The following is a 16,644-nucleotide window of genomic DNA, read 5'->3' on the forward strand; positions in this document are numbered from 1 at the left end:
CACTTAGGTATAAATCTAACAAAACAATCACAAGATCGGTGTGGTAAAATGTTGATGAAAGCCATCAGTGATGACTTAAATAATTGAAGAGACATACCCTGTTCGAGATTTGAAAGATTCAACACAGCAGAAATGCTAATTCTCCTCAAATTGATCTACCGATTTACCACAATCCCTGTCAAAATCTCAGCGAGGTTTGTTTTATAGGTGTCGCCTGAAATAAAATCACACAACGTGAGAGTTGTGGGTTAAGTTTTATTTGGGGGCAAAATGAGGACTATGGCCCAGGAGACAGCATCATGGGAAGCTCTGAGAAACTGCTCCAAAGAGGCACGGGGAAAACTCGGTATGACACACGATTTCAGTGGAGGGGGACGTGCAGTCAAGCACACACTTAGGCCGAGACTGCTGCTGCCCACGAGGAGCAGATGTCACTGTTAATGATTTTAGTGCTTTTCTGGATATGAGGAGACTCAAGAATTCAAGTTATAAAATCTTCTCCTGAAAATATCTATCTGAAGGCTTGTTCAGCCAGTTTTCCTAGAGGACAGAGCGCCTCATTCCTGATCTCCATCCTGAACTCCTTTCAGGATGTGTTGGAAGTCAGCAGCTGCAGTGGCTCATGATTTAATCCAAACAAAGTTAGATGGCAAGTGCCAATGTGACCCAGTCCTTGTAGTGGCAGATGGCAAGCGCCAATTTTCAGTTAGCACAGGTATAGAAAAGCTTATTCAAACTTTTAGATGGAAAGGGAAAGGCCCTGCAATAGCCAAAACAGTTTTCCAAAAGAAAAATAAAGTGAGAGTAATCATTTTTTGAGATATTAAGTCTTTACCATTAGCTACAGTAATCGAAACAGTGGTCTTATCAGGAGAGTCATAGATTAATGGAATAGAAAATGAAGAAATAGATCAACACAAATATGCTCAATTAATTTACAACAAAGGGAACAATTCAATGAGAGAGAGAGAGGCTTTTCAGTACATGGTGCTGGAGCAAGTAGGTACCCATAGCAAAAACAAAGAACCTTGAACTAATTCTCCATTTTTATACAAATTTTAACTCAAAATGGACCACGGACTTCAAAGTAAAATGTAAAACTTCTAGGAAAAAAAGGAGAAAATCTTCAAGACCTGGGATTAGGCAAAGAATTCTTAACCAATAGTATGACTCATAAAAGGAAAACTTGATTAATTGAATCTCATCAAATTTAAAATTGCTTTGCTCAGCAATTGACCCTATTAAGAGTATGAAAAGACAAATTACAGACTGGGAGAAAATATTTGCAAATTGCATATTTGACAAAAGGCTTGTATCCAGAATATAAGGAACTCCTGAAACTCAACATCGAAAAGACAATCTGACACTAATGAATTCATCTACAAAACAGAAACATACTCGCAGACATAGTAAACAATCTTATGGTTACCAGGGAAAGGGGGTGGGAAGGGATAAATTTGAGTTTCAGATTTGCAAATGTTAATCATTATATATAAAAATCGATAAAAACATATTTCTTCTTTATAGCACAAGGAACTATATTCAATATCTTACAATAACCTTTAATGGAAAAGAATATGGAAATGAATGTATGTGTGTATATATATATGTACATGACTGGGACATTGTGCTGTACACCAGAAACTGACACATTGTAGCTGACTATACTTCAATTAAAAAAAAGACAATCCAATTTCAAAATGGGCAAAAGACATGCATAGACATTTTACCAAAGAAGATACACAGATGGAATTTAAGCAAATGGAAAGATGTTTGATATCATTAGCCATTAGAAAAACGTTAAATAAAGCTATCATGAGACATCACTATACACCTCTCAGAATGACCAAAATAAAAATAGTAATAACACAGATGACAGTGAGGACATGGAGAAACTGGATCCATCATACATTGCTGGTGGGAATGTAAAAGAATATAGTGTAATACAATTTTTTAAAATGCTGTCTCAACCCAGTTTTGAGACCCTGGCTAGAGGCTAGTCAGTTCTCCTTCTTCAGCAGCCAGTTAAGCCCACCACACTCCCAACTATCTCCTTTACTGGGCTCTCATACTCCTAGCCACTATACACCTGCCCTAATCACCCCAGCGCCAGGTACTGGACAACTAAGGGCTGCCCTCATGCCTCAGGGGCAACAGAAATTATTCAAATTATCCAATGCTAAACCTGCTTACCTTGCCTCAGTCATTTCTTCCTGCAGAAACCGCGATAAATTGCTTGCCCACGATTCCCCCCACCTCACCCTCCCTACTCGCCTGTGCTTCCCTCCGTGGCCCTGTGTGAAGAGCGGTGTCCTCCCTCATTGAACTCAGAGTAACAGACTGTAAAATTCTTTCCAGCGTTTCTCTCTTGGACTGTGTCTAGCCTCACCATACCTCACCCAAGGTAAAATGATTAAAACATACAGGCATTCTGGAAAATAGTTTGGCAGTTCCTAGTATACTGAAAACGGAATTACCACATGGATCAGCAATTACATGCTGGGGCCTTTAGCTAGAGAAATGAAAACTTTGTTTCACGCAGAAACTTGCACATGAATATTCTAGCAGCTTTACTCATAACAGCACCAAACTAGAGATGACCCTGATGTCTTTCAACTGGTGTGGTACATCCAGACCGTGGAATACTATGCAGCAACAAAAAGGATGGAATTATCGATACATGCAACAACTCGGGGGGAGCCTCAAAGAAATTATGCTAAGCCAATCTCAAGAGGTTACATACTGCATAATTCTGTTTATATAACATTTGTGAAAGAATGTAATTACAGAGATGAGATTAGTGATTAGCCAGGCTAGGGCTGGGGAGGGGCGGGTGAGACTGTAGAGGTAGTGATACAGTTAAGTGTCTTGATTACATACTCGTGACAAAATGGCATAAAGCTACACACATGTGCACACACACACGAGTGCATGTGTTAACTGGTGAAAGCTTGAAGGTCTATATCTAACGTCGATTTGCTGGGTTTGTTATTGTCCTGTAGTTACACAGGATATAAATACTGGGAACAATTGGATGCAGGCTGCATGGGACCACCCTATACGGTTCCTTGCAACTTCATGTAAATCTATAATTATTTCAAAATGAAAAGTTTTTTTTTTTTTTTTAAGATGAAGGGGACTTCTGTGAAGGAAAACAAATGAAACAAATCAAAACAAAACTTAAAAATCTTCAGAAGTCTCAGGAATTGGCATCAGCCAAACTTCACCTGAAGGTTTCTTTTTGTTTGTTTGTTTCTTTGTTTTAAGTGATGAGGAGGATAAAACCTAGAAAAATGGGAGGAGGCGCTTTGAGAGGAAATTAGATCTCAGAGCCTCTCCCCTCCATACTCTACTCAACCAGATGTTGCCCCTCCCCACTCTGGGGGCGGCTCTCTGTTGAGAGTTAAGCAGAGGGTTTCCTAGATATTTATTCCTACTTAGCTCTAAGAATGCTGGCAAGTAAAGCAAAGCTGGGAAATTTCATCTTTATTCTGGGAGAAGAGTTATCCTGCCGTCCTGGTACAACTTATCCCTTTGGCCTCCCATATTTCCAGAGCACTCCCATCCTCGCCCCAGGGCTGACCTCGGGGCCCATACAACTCAGAGTAGCCAGAGGTCCCAATACGGTTTCTTGTGGTCCAGTAACTTGGGAACTAAAAGACACCTGCTTCCAACACACAGAGTATACAGTTATCAGTAGGGAACCGCTGCCCTAGGGGGTGACACAGCCATGAGAGGAAAGGGCCCAGGTCTCTGAGTCATTACTAGGAAGAAAAACCACTTGCTGAATGTTACTTGAACAAGAAATTATGTATCTGTTTATTAGAGCAGCTGGTATTGTCCTGAGCCAATGCAGTCCCATTTCTGCTTAATTACCTCAAGTCAGGTTTCTATTCTAGAAACTGAAGAAATCCAAATAAATTCAGAGAGTGACCTATGAATCAAGACCCACGAATCAAGAAACCTGGGACTTCTGTCACCTCAGCCCCTCCCAATAAAGCCCCATGGCCCCAGCCGTCTCTGGAGGGACCCATATTCCCTGCATCTCTTCAGATTTTCGCCTTCAACTCCACCGAGTTTCCCTGTGAACACCCCACAGAGGGTTCTGAACTGACCCCACTGCCCACAGAGGCAGAGGATCCACCCAGGGGCCATCAGTCCAGGTGAAGTGCCCACATAGGTGTCTTGAAGACAAACACCATTGCCCCACTTGCCCACTGGAAGGTCTGCTCACAACGTCAGTTTTGGAAACTTAACAGGCCTCATTTTAACTGTGTCAGACAAGACACAACTTTCCTTTAATTTTTTTAGTCCAATTTCCATAAGAAACATCTTTCAGATTTCCCTCCTACTTCTGCCTCCTGCCATCTCTTCAACATCCCATAGCCTAAAATAAACAGCAAGGTAAGAAAACATTTTTTGCCCAGGGTAGTATCAGTGATTAATCTGCCTCCAGGCCTTTAAATCAAACCACCATGGGTGCCCTACATTTGGACTTTCAGTCCCAGGAGTCAGTACACTCCTTGCTCAGTAAGCATGTTTGAGGGTGTTGGGGTTTGTTTTGCTTTGTTTTGTTATTTAAGGCCAGACCATTGTAATCAATTCAAATCTTTGGGGCATGTGGCTAGGGTGGGGCCAGGGACTAGACCTCCACTTTTTTCTTTATGCCTTTCTGTTGTTTAGTCTTATTTTTTAAAAACCATTCCCACAAATTATTTTAATAGAAATGAAAAAGGTGGTTTAATCTTAGGGGAAAAAAATATACAGGCAAACCTTGGCGATATTGTGGATTTAGTTTAAGACCACTGAGCTAAAGCAGATACTGCATTAAAGGGATTCACATGAATTTTTTTAGTTTCCCAGCACATATAAAAGTTATATTTACACTATAATGTAGACTATTTAGTATACAATAGCACTATATCTAAAAAATGTACATACCTTAAGTAATAAATGCTTTATTGCTAAAAATATGCTAACCAGCTCCTGAGCCTTCAGCAAGTCATAAAATTTCTGCTGACAGAGGATCTTGTCTTGATGTTGGTGGCTGTGAACTAACCAGGGTGGTGGCTGCTGAAAGTTGAGGTGGTTGAGGCAATTCCTTAAAATAAGATGATAATGGAGTTAGCCATATTAATTGATTTCCTTTCACAAAAGATTTCTCTGTAGCATGCAATGCTACGGTTTTACCCACAGTGGAACTCCTTTCAAAACTGGAGTCAGTCCTCTCAAATTCTGCCACTGCTTTGTCAGCTAATTTATTCTAAATCCTACCCCTATATTGCCCCTACTCCAGCAGTAATGTTTTGAAAGGAATCTTTTCTTCCTGAGCAGTAGGTCTCAAAAATGGGCTGAAAAGAACCAGTAAGCCATGTTGTACACAGATGTGCTGTCATCCGGGCTTTGTTGTTCCATTTACAGAGCACAGGCAGAGTAGACTTAGCATCATTCTTAAGGGATTTTTGGAATGATAAACAGGCATTGGCTTCAACTTCAAATCACTAGCGGCATCAGCCCCTGACAAGAGAATCAGACACTGTCTCTGAAGGTTTGAAGCCAGGCATTGACTTCTCCTCTTTAGCTATGAAAGTCCTAGACAGCGTCTTTGTCTAATAGAAGGCTGTTTTGTCTACATAAAAAGTCTGTCGTTTAGTGTAGGTACCTTCATTCATTATCGGAGCTAGATCTTCCAGATAACTTGCTGCAGCTTCTGCATCGGCACTGGCTGCTTCACTTCGCACTTTTATGTTATGGAGACGGCTTCTTTCCTTGACCTTTGTAAACCAACCTCTGTTAGTGTCAAACTTTTCTTCTACAGCTTCCTTACCTCTCTCGGCCTTCATAGAATTGAAGGGAGTCAGGGCCTTGCTCTGGATCAGGCTTTGCCTTAAGGGACTGTTGTGGATGGTCTGACCTTCTATCCAGACCACTGGAACTTTCTCCATATCAGCAATACGGCTGCTTCATTCTCATCATTCACGTGTTCACTGAAGTAGCGCTTTTCATTTTCTTCAAGAACTTCTCTTTTGCACTGAAAGCTTGGCACAAGAGGCCTAGCTTCAGCCTGTCTTCAGCTTTTGACATGCCTCCTCCTTAAGCTTAATCAGTTCTAGCTTTTGACTTAAAGTGAGAGACGTGTGAATCTTCCTTTCACTTGAACACTTAGAGGCCATGTTAGGGTTACTAACTCACCTCATTTCAATACTGTTCTGTCCCAGGGATTAGGGGAGCCTGAGGAGAGGGAGCGAGGCAGAGGAATGGCCTGCTGGTGGAGCAGTTAGGACACACAACATTCATTAAGTTTGTTGACTTACGTGGGCACAGTTTGTGGTGCCTCAGAACAATTACAATATATTATAACATCAAAAATCACTGATCACAGATCACCGTAACAAATATGATAACAATGAAAAAGTTTGAAATATTGTGAGAATTACCAAATGTGACGCAGATACATGAAGTGAGCAAATACTATTGGAAACTGGCACTGATAGACGTGCTCAGCACAGGGTTCCCACAATCCCCTGGTTTGTAAAAAAAACCATCTACGAAGCACAATAAAGTGAAGGGTAATAAAACGAGGTGCGCCTTTGCAGCTGGAGCTGCAGATGCTGGTGGCCACCTCTACTGCCTGCTCACGCAGCCCACTGAAGAAGCCAGCAGGGACGGAAGCCGAGTGGAAGGCCGGGGACTGAGACTGGACTGATTATTGTCGACATCTCAAGTTGCGTGAACTTTGCAGTTATGCGCTATCTGAACACCTGTATAAACTCTTTCTGCATAAACCCTGTTTGAGTTGTGGTTCTATGACTTGTGATGGGACTTCTCGCCCAACATGGCGGGCACTTTGGCCTGGACCTGGAAAGGCATCTGGTGGGGTTCTCTTGAGATATTCAGAAAGAACAGGATGTGCGCAGGAAGGGCAACCACTGGTTCCCTCTGTGTGGCATCCCCAGTTAAGTCCATCCCTCTTTTACGTGCATGCAGCTCCTGCACTTTTTATGCCCTTTTTCTTGAACTTGGACTGGGCTTGTGACTGCTTTGACCAATAGAAAGAACAAAGAGGAAGTGACATTCTTCAAAAGGTCTGGCAGCTTCTACTTCCTCTCGCTTGGACTCCTGGGTTGCCATGCAAGATGTCCATGATAACCTGCTGGATAGAAGCCATAAAAAGAAGTGGGAGGATGAGACATTACACAGAGAGGCTTCTCTGGGGACACAGAGGTGCCAGACATCCAACCCCCATTCACCTTCTCAGTAGAGGCATGAGACCCAAGAGAGCCCAGTAAACTGTTTAACTGAGCGCTAGAATCATGAGATACAATAAACTTGTGGTTTTATGCTACTACGGTTTTTATTATGCAGCTGGAATACCCCACCTCTGTACACATTGTGCCAATCACAAAAAGTAGCTCCTTCTGGGCAGATGGATGACAAAAAGTCCCCTCTCTCTCCAGGCTGAAGCACAGGCTGCCAGTGCACAGCACTCACATGGTAGGCAGAGAGTGCCACCGGCCCCTCAGTCTGGTGACACTTTATACAGCCCAGGGGCTGCACAACCCCAGCACTCAGAAACTCAGGGTTGGAGGGCACAGAGGGATGCCCACAGGCGGCTGGTCAGTCTACACCTGTTCTCAGCAATCCGCTACACCTGCTGGGCTTTCATGTTGTCCTGCCCTTGTCCAGTGTTCTCTGGCACTAGACGATTGGGCTGTTACTGTTGATTTCTTGGCAAATGGCAAGCAGTGACCATCCCAAGGCCATGCTTAGGAGAGGTAAGCACAAAACTCAATCAGCTTTTGTCTCTCAGTCTTTTCCTTGCCCTTCCAGCCCTCCTCTGCCCCAACAGCAGCCACCCATTCCCCATATTTTCTAGCCCAAGACAGGTGTCTCATTTTGCAAAAACAAAATAGCAACGATTTTGTTGCTACTGTTAGTTCCTGGAAACCGTGTCACTCTCGTTTCTTCAGAGTTGATTTTCCAGGAAAGAGTCAGGACCCCATCCAACATGCCACGTAGGTGAGTTGTCAGCTGTTCCTCTCCCCTTATCACGCCGTGCCTGTCAGCCTGCATCTCTAACGGATTTTAAGACTCTTGGGTGTGTCTCTCGTTCCTAGGCTGTGAGCTTACTCAGGGCAGGCTGGGGCCTGCTTCCTCTCCCTGCCCTGGCCTCAGCACAGGACCTTGGCCACCAAGTCACCCGATGTGCCCTGACGCAAACATCCTCAATCCGCCCAGTCCTTTCTCTAGCCATTTTCAATCACCACCTGAGTAGAACATCTTAATCCTGGAACAGAGCTGCCGGCGGTTATTCTGGGCTAGGCGCCCACCGCCAGAACCGTCCTTTAATTTAATGGGCTGAATAACCATTCATGTCTGACACGGGCCATTAACTAGTTTTTTCTGCATATCTGAGGCAGGAAGACTCATGAGACTGTTCACGATGGACTGTCCTGTCTTCAGGAGATAAGATACTGGCTAAAAAGGTCAGAAGTCGGAAAGCCTGTCGGTGTTTCCAGGTGATTGACAGGCGAAACGAAAGGCTGGAAAATCAAGGAAAAAGAGGGAAGAGAGGCGACGAAAGTGAACACCCTGAGACAAAACAAAAAAAGAGAGACAGTTGAAAAGGGGAGGCGCGTTAAGATGGGAGAGTGGAAGCGACGGGGCAGGAAGCCACCGAGGCGGGCTGGCGGAGCGGAAGGCCCGGGAGCGCGCCGGGCCGGCTCACTCCTCCCAGCGCGGGGGTTGGGGGCGGGTGTGGGGGGCGGAGGCGGGGCCTGAGGCTGAGGCGCGACCTCCCCGGACGCCGAATGGTCGCGCCTGGTGGCGGCGGCCAATGGGCGGCCCGGATGTTGCAGCGGCGGCGGCGGTCGGGGCGCTAGCTGGCTGGGGGAAGCGCGGCCGCCGCCATGATGCTTGTTTGCTTTCAATGAAAACGAGGGGGGCGCGGAGGAGGCGGCGGCGGCGGCGGCGGCGGTGGCGGCGGCGTCGGCGGCGCGGAGGCGAAGGCAGCGCTGGGCGCAGCGAGGCGGGCGAGGCCGGAGGCCGAGAGGCCGGGCGGGCGTAGTGGCGGCCCGTCGGGGCGGCTGAGGCGGGCGGCGGACGCGGCGGAGCTCGGAGGGGGAACAAAGAGCGGCGGCTGAGGCGGCGGCGCTGCAGCAGCGGGCGGGACTGGTATGGTGGTTCCACAGGTCAGACCCCGCTGCGCTCACAGGGAGGAGGCGGCGGCAGCGGCGGAGGGAGGCGACTTACCCCAAGAGGTGAGCGAGGCGCCGCTGGGCGCCGCTCCCCGCTCGGGCCGCGCTCGGTCGTGTCCCCGGGACCGGGGCGCGCGGGGCTCAGGCAGGAGCAACTTCAGTCCCGTGGGCAGCGGGCCCGCAGCTCGGAGGAGCGGGCGGCTGCCGCGAGTCCGGGCCCCCGCGCTGAACCCGGCGATGGGGGCGTGATTGACGGCGGGGGCGCGGGGGCTGGGTCGCCGGAGGAGGGGAGCTGCGGTCGGGACCCCGAGTGGTAACTTCGGAGAAGTGGCTGTGTGCGGATGCGCGCAGTGGCCTGTGGAACTTCGCAGTTACGCGAAGCGAGAAACCAACTCTTCACCCCCCTCTCCCAAACGTATTTAAAATTCAGTTTAACGCAAATTTTGGGGTGGGTAGGGGGATGGGAACGACATGGTTAAGGAAGAAGCGCTTAGCACCAGATGAAAGGATATGTGGTATTTCTGAGGGCTCAGAGATGGTTCTAATTACTAGAAGTAGTTTTGTCGAATAACCTGAATCGTATTTCACCTCGTTATTTCTGAACACCAGTTCTTTGGAAACTTTTCTTTGACTCTTTTCCTCCTTCCCCTTCCCCAAAGAGTCTGGTAACGAACACCTGTAACCTCTTGAACTGTGACTGCAAATGACAGCATTGTGAATGGTCATCTGGCTTGTCACTTTTGGATTTGTCACTGTGTTTAAACTAACGTTTAAATAATCGTGAATATGAATTCCCATACTTTCCTGTTTTCCGGGTGTATTGTCCCATTAGTGCTGGTGCGGAATCTTCTTGCTGCCTTGTCTTTGGGATTTTAATTTTGCAGAGGAAGAGAGTGAACATGCACAAGTGAAAAATAAAATGGCATGTGATAGCACTTTGTATTCTTTTTTTCACAGTACACTAGAATTTACCATCCCAAAACAGTTTTGTAGGCTGTCGGAGCTGGTAGGTCCATTGATAAAAAGATTTTGAAAACTTGTTTTGTAATTGCCATCAGAGCAATTATCACAGTCTTTAGAATGTGATGACTTTTAGAATACAAGTTGCTTAATCTTTTTAAACCAGTAATCTAGTCTAGTCGACTTGCTTTAAATAAAATATTTGAATAGCTGCTATTGAGGAAACAGGCCTAGAAAGTTAAAGTGACTTGCCTGACATACTTTAGTTAAGAAGGAAAGGACCAGGTTTTGTGTGAATGTGAGAGCACAGGAGAGTGATGTACTTGCTAGAGATACGTTTTTTGGGGAGAGCAGAAAGTGTTTTAATGGATGAAAGTTATTTGAGATAGTTGAGTCTGGTCAGGTCTCAGTAGGTGAACGAGATCCTTAATGTCGAAAACGAGGATGTGACAAAAGACAAAGTTTCTTTTGAGACTCAGAAGATTTTGCATGGTTTCATAAGTGTCTTGATCAGTGGTAATGTAGATGAAGAAGCTCTTGAATGCCTGTATGATTTGTAGGTATTTTCAGGTTTCTTAAATCTTGGTGGCAAAGTAAAACTTTTCAGACAATTTTCTTTTAAACAGGCAGGAAGTTGGTTACGGAATTTGATTCTGACTACAAATAAAGGTGTTGTAGGAATTTGCCTGCTGTGCTTGTAGTTTATAAATAATGCATTTTGATTAATGTTCAGGCATTCCTCTATATTCATATTAGCCTTTCTATGTTTTTTAAAGCATAGATCTTTTTCATATAGTGCAGTGGAAACGGATAATATAATATGTAAGGCATACTGGAATAAATGGTCAAGGCTGCTCACAGCTGCAGCCTTTGGGCCATAAAGGATGAGGGTGCTCTTCAACACACTTGTAACTTTCCCGTGTGTGAGGTACACTGGTTGGGAAGTTCTGCTTTTAAAGTGTTTATCACTTTGGAAAAGTCCAAATAGGTTCCGCTAAGAACATATATTTTAATGGAGAAAAGACTTGGATTTCAGATGTATACTATTTACATTTTTGTTGTGATTGGAACTTAATGTTACTATCTAGAAAAAAAATTCCAGTTTTAACTTTCAGAGGCTAAGATTCCACAAAATCTTTTACTCATGTACCTTTTCTTTAACCTTATCTACTACTCACTTTAGGAAGGTTGATCATTTTATGACCGTGTTATTATTAGTAAAAATCGTATGTAAGAAATGCTGAATAAATTAAACCATAAACTTACTGTATGCATAGCCTGTGTGCAGTAGAGTACAACGGACTGCACCATATTTTGGTATTTGAACAAGTAATTAAAGAGGCGAAGGTTATTTGCATGTAAGACGGGGGGCTCGTTTAGGCTCCCTTAACCTTACCGTTCTCTGGGCATTACCTCTTCCTTATCCATTTTTATTTTCTTGATAACAAGTTATGTATAGGGAATGATATATGCTGGACATAATGCTGGACCCTGAGAATGAAAAAATGAATAATACACAGTTGCTGTCTTCTAGTAGTCTGTAGGCTTAGTAGGTGTGCAGAGTGCTGTGGGAGAACAGAAGAAAGAATAATTAAATTTGTAAAAGATGTGGGAGCAGTTTACAGAAAACAACATAGAATAAGTGTTTGCCAGACTAAGGAGATGAGGTCATTTCAAGCAAAAGGAACTGTGGGTGCACTGAAGTGCCAAGTGTTGGGGTAAGGCCAATGGTGACGTGTTACTGAAATGGAGAGTGACTAGAGCTGAGCCTTCAAAGGTGTATCCAGCCTAGGTTTTGACCATCTGGATTAGCCTAGATTAGGTCCATGCTTGCTAAGCCAAAAGTAAGGTGTATGTGTTTATCTTATACCAAATTAGGTAGCCAGAATGCTTTTCATAGAGGAGCAAGATGACTTAGAGATCACTTGGGCATGAGTGTGGAGGATTAAAGTGGAGGCCTTACATAGGAGAAAGCCACGTTTGAGGCCGTATGAGGTTAGTAGCAGAATCTGTTGTAAACTTGGGTATTGTGTCATTTGTGTTTGTGGTCACTTTTATAGTGGGCTTTATAGTTTATAATACTGGATAATTAAAAATCAAAATGTTTTGAGAGAAGAGTAGTCAAAACAATGAAGCCCATAAAATGGTACACGTGAAAGTTCAGGAACTGAGAGCTTGTCTTCTCAGTTAGGCTTAGGCAGACTGCAGAACTTGAGCTGGAAAAATCAACCCTCTGCTGACCAGAAGTGAGAGCCGCCAAGCTTAAAGGTTGTTGTCCTGATGGGCTGTAAACATTTTGTGAAATTTGGGGGGAGGGCAGAGTTTTCTCTCCTGTATATTACTGGAATTGAAATATTGAAACTTAAAGCCTAAGAACTCTTATATAATTGTTAATTTATGTAGTCAGTTTGGCTGTAAAGCAACATATAGATTCCTAAAAACTGCAATAGTATGTAACATTGTGCAGTTAAAAACTACAGACGTTTTAGGGAAAAGTGAGATTGGGGCACAACACTCAAAAACTTTGTCAGTGACTTATTTTAAATAAGGAACCTGATAAAAATGTAGCAGTTTTACACATGTTAAATGGTTAAGGAATATGTATATACTACAAGAAATGTGTCACTATACCTTGAAAAAGACCTGGTTTGCTTGTGGAAATGGGTATCGAAGGATAGCTGCTTTTGAGTTACTGTGAAGTGGTGGGAGGAGGGTTACCTGAAATCAAATGGAATGTTTATAACAGCAGATGTGGGTGTGTGTGATGCATAGTGTGCGCACTGGCACTTGTGCACGTACGCGCACACATACGCACAGTGAATTGATGTAGCTGGTAGGTGTTTTGAGGTGTATGTGTTTTGTGTATTTTTGTGTAGCTCAGTTCAGCTGGGTGCGGTTTTCTACCTTCATCTAGTGTTTTTCACAGACAAAATCACATATAAGCAATTGGAAATATTGCATAATGCTCAAATTTTCTAATATGTCAATCACATTGGTACAGATTCACATTTCAGAATAAGTGACGTAGCAGCACTGATTATACTTGAACACAGCATTTAAAAATAGTGCTAAAACTCGGTTCCAGAAATACTGGAAACACCCATGTGTCAGACACCATTGTAGACTTGCTACTCAAATGAGGTGTATGCTCTTTTGTCCCAAGTGAGTTTATAATGGTGTGGAGAGGAAGACAAATGAACCAGTAAAGGACTCATCAGATTATATGGTAATGAGTATACAAAGCATCTGGGGCATACTGAAGAAGGAGCAACTGATTCTGCTTGGGAAACTTGAGGGAGTCATCTCAGAGGTCTTTGGGCTGAGTTTGGAAGGCATAGAGGTTTGTCAGGATAATAGGACATTTCAGTGAGAAGAAACCACGTGTGCAAAGTCAAGTTGTGAAAATGGGGTGCAAGGATGTAAGGGACAGGAGGAGTGGCCAGAAAGTTTGTGAATAGTTTTAGGCTTTTTCTTAAAGTGTTGGTACTTCTGTCTTTATATAATGGGGATTGATTGAGCATGTAGGTGGATGGAGGTGGAGAAATTGTGTGTGTGACATACTTTTTCAGGAGACAGTAAAAGTGTGGAGGCTGAATGAAGGAAGTCAGGAGACTGGGGTCAGAGTTCGTTTAAGTCCTTGTGAGAGGTCAAGGACATCAGCATAGGAGCTAAAAAAAAAAAGATAAATTTGAAAGACACCAGAGTTAGGGACAGACAAATAGTAAGGTCTAAAGGTAGGAAGGAGGTATGTGTGATTCAGAAGTTTTGTAGCTTGGGGAACTGTTGGTATGATTTAACTTGGGAAATAGAAGAAGAGCAGATTTGTGCAGGGAAAGTGGAATAATTTGATTTTGATTCTAAGTTTGACATGCCTATTGGCTATTTAGGTAGAAAATAGGTATCTGGACCAGAGAGTGGTTGGGAATTTCATAGATTTGGTCATTATGTAGTTGGCATTGGAAGATCACTCAGGAAGAAATCTCACAAATGCTTTACACTTTCCGGGAGAGGTAGGGTCTCCATTTGAGAATCAGCTGAGAATAATGGACCACGCTGAAGAGAATGAAAGTATGTATACACACAAGTGTGAAACCTACTCGGAGACCACAGATTAATACAGGATAGGAAGAGGAGAGGGCTGAGGAAACTCTTAGGAATAGCCAGCATTTTGTTTGGGGCCGGACCGCAGTAAAGTGGTTAAGGAGGATAGGAGAAAAGGAGAAAGCAAAATTACAGATGCCAGGAGAAGTAAGAGTGCTGAGCAAGAGGGAGAGTCAATGGTGACAAGTGGTGCCCAGGTTTTAGAGTAGGATGAGCTCTGAGAATGGACTGATAGGATTTGGCAGTTAGGTTAATATAGCAGAACAACTTTTCCAGGCAAGTAAAAGTCAGATTCTCTGGGAACAAATGACAGATTAAGATGAATGTTTCAGACTGCTGTTTGGAAAAGCTTGTCGTGAAAGAGAAGGAAAGAGGGTAATAGTTTAAAGAGGAGACAGGGTCGAGAGGAAGTAGGCACCTACGTCCCAAACTTAGGAAATACATTTATATATATGATGTGTATTTCAAACTTTTCCCTAATAGGTTGGCTGAAATTACTGACTTTTTCTTTGGTCACAGAAAATTGTGGAATTTTATGTGATTTCAAAAACAATAAAGGAAATTCTTTGTAATTGGAGGTGTAAGTTATCCTATGTAAAATCATAACATTAGAACTTTCAGTCTTCAGTTCCTGGAAGACTAACATTTGCTTTTCGTATGCCCTTTGCTAGGTTTAGACTTGTGCTCAGTAGCCCAAAGTTCAGTAAAATATTTGATGCGCTTTTAAATACAGAGTAGTTGCAAAGAGGGAATCGTCAGGCACTGCCATTGTCTTTCAGAGTTATTTGCTATGAACATATGTCTCACAAAGTAAGCACGTGCTCTAACAAAACAGAAATTAGGCAGTGTTCTTTGTATCCAAAAAGAGAATTACTGGTGATTCAATGGATATGTTGAGTGATTATATATAGATTTTTTTAGTGGGCAGATTTTGAGGTCGGGGGAGTAGACAAAAAAAGATATTAGGAGTCCCTGCTAATTAAAGACCAAATAGAAATGAAAATTTATTAAAATTAAGTAAAAATATTATTTGCCACTTAGCGTTTGGAGGGGTGGAATTTTTCCTTCTGTAAGATTATATATAGTCATATGTAAACACTGCAGCATCATTAAAGCAATATCTGATGAAGCTATCATGTTTTAGACCAATAGCTTCCTTTGTATATTTTCATCTAAAATTGCTGAAGATGAAAACTATAATTTACTTGGGATATCTGAAGAATTGTCATTTGGCTTCTAATTTTAGGGAAACTACAGAAACTCAGACTTAAGGATTTGTAGTAACAAAAAAAATAACTTTGTTGAATGCTAATATATGATAGGTATTGTACTTTATATGTGTTATCTCATTTAATCCTCACACCAAAATTACAAGGTAGCTATCATTTTACAAATGAGGAAACTTTAGCCTTACAGATGAATGTTAACAACCAGAAGTGGAACTTGATATAGGTCTGTTTGACTCCACTTTGTGTTCTTAATGACACTGTCCTCTACTCCCCTTCTTCCCACCTGACACACACCCGGGATGCTGTGGCTTGGAATGGATGAACCTTTGACGTAGATTTGTTAATATAGGGAGACTCAATTGCTGACCCAAATTTATAACCACTTATGTTAGTGGCTGATCACGTTGACATAATAGAGCTGACAGAATCTTTCTTAATATTTGTGATTCTCTTTTTTGGGGGTTATGAATAAAAATCTCACAAGAGTCCTCATAAGAATTCATGCTGGTCAAAAATCCAGTTTTAAAGCATTTCACTATTTTAGGAAAAGGCAGTCACTTATACATATGCCATCAAAAAGCAGTGTATAGCAGAACTCCGTTGGACCACAGTTCCTGTAGATTTCTTTCCAGTCTTCTGAAACATCACTCAGTGGCTTTAGAACAATATTCTGGAGTTTTTAAAGTCTTCTTGATAAGGTCAAGCATTCATGAATAATTTTCTTTCTCAGTTTTAGGGGGAAAAAAGGACTAGTGGGTCGAAACTGATTGCTAGTTATTAGAACCTCCCCAAATGATTGTATGCATGAATTAGCAGCCAGAATAAATGTTGAATGCCTCAGAGGGCCAAAATTGCAATTAGATAGAGGTGGGTAGAACATTAAGATTGTAAGAGAAGGAGAAGCAAATAGATTATGGAAACACCTGGCAAAAGATAAGAAGAAATGAAAAGCTTTCTGTTGGAAGCCACATTGCTGGTGGTGTAAGCTAGGTGGTGGTTGCTTGTCTCATGCTGAGAGAACACATGTTATTGATGGCCTCCCTGTTCTTACCTTTTTGATCTTGGTGCCGTTTCACCAACAAATCATGATTTTGATTTAATGCCCTGTGTAGTAGTGGGCACTCAGCCTCTGCTGATTAGATCATAAATCTTGTTTG

At 42.9% G+C, this 16,644-nt stretch overlaps 1 protein-coding gene across 2 annotated transcripts in view; it reads left to right on the plus strand.

Annotated features, from left to right (window-relative positions):
* Positions 1-8,984: 8,984 nt before the first annotated feature.
* Positions 8,985-16,644, plus strand: part of CNOT6 (CCR4-NOT transcription complex subunit 6) — a 58,302-nt gene continuing 50,642 nt past the window's right edge. For both annotated transcript variants that reach the window (XM_031438001.2, XM_031438002.2), the window contains exon 1: positions 8,985-9,260. The gene's annotated coding sequence lies outside the window, so the exon portion shown is untranslated. The remainder of the gene's footprint in view (positions 9,261-16,644) is intronic.

This window comes from Camelus dromedarius, chromosome 27 (genome assembly GCF_036321535.1).
Source record: "Camelus dromedarius isolate mCamDro1 chromosome 27, mCamDro1.pat, whole genome shotgun sequence".
Classification (NCBI taxonomy): domain Eukaryota; kingdom Metazoa; phylum Chordata; class Mammalia; order Artiodactyla; family Camelidae; genus Camelus; species Camelus dromedarius.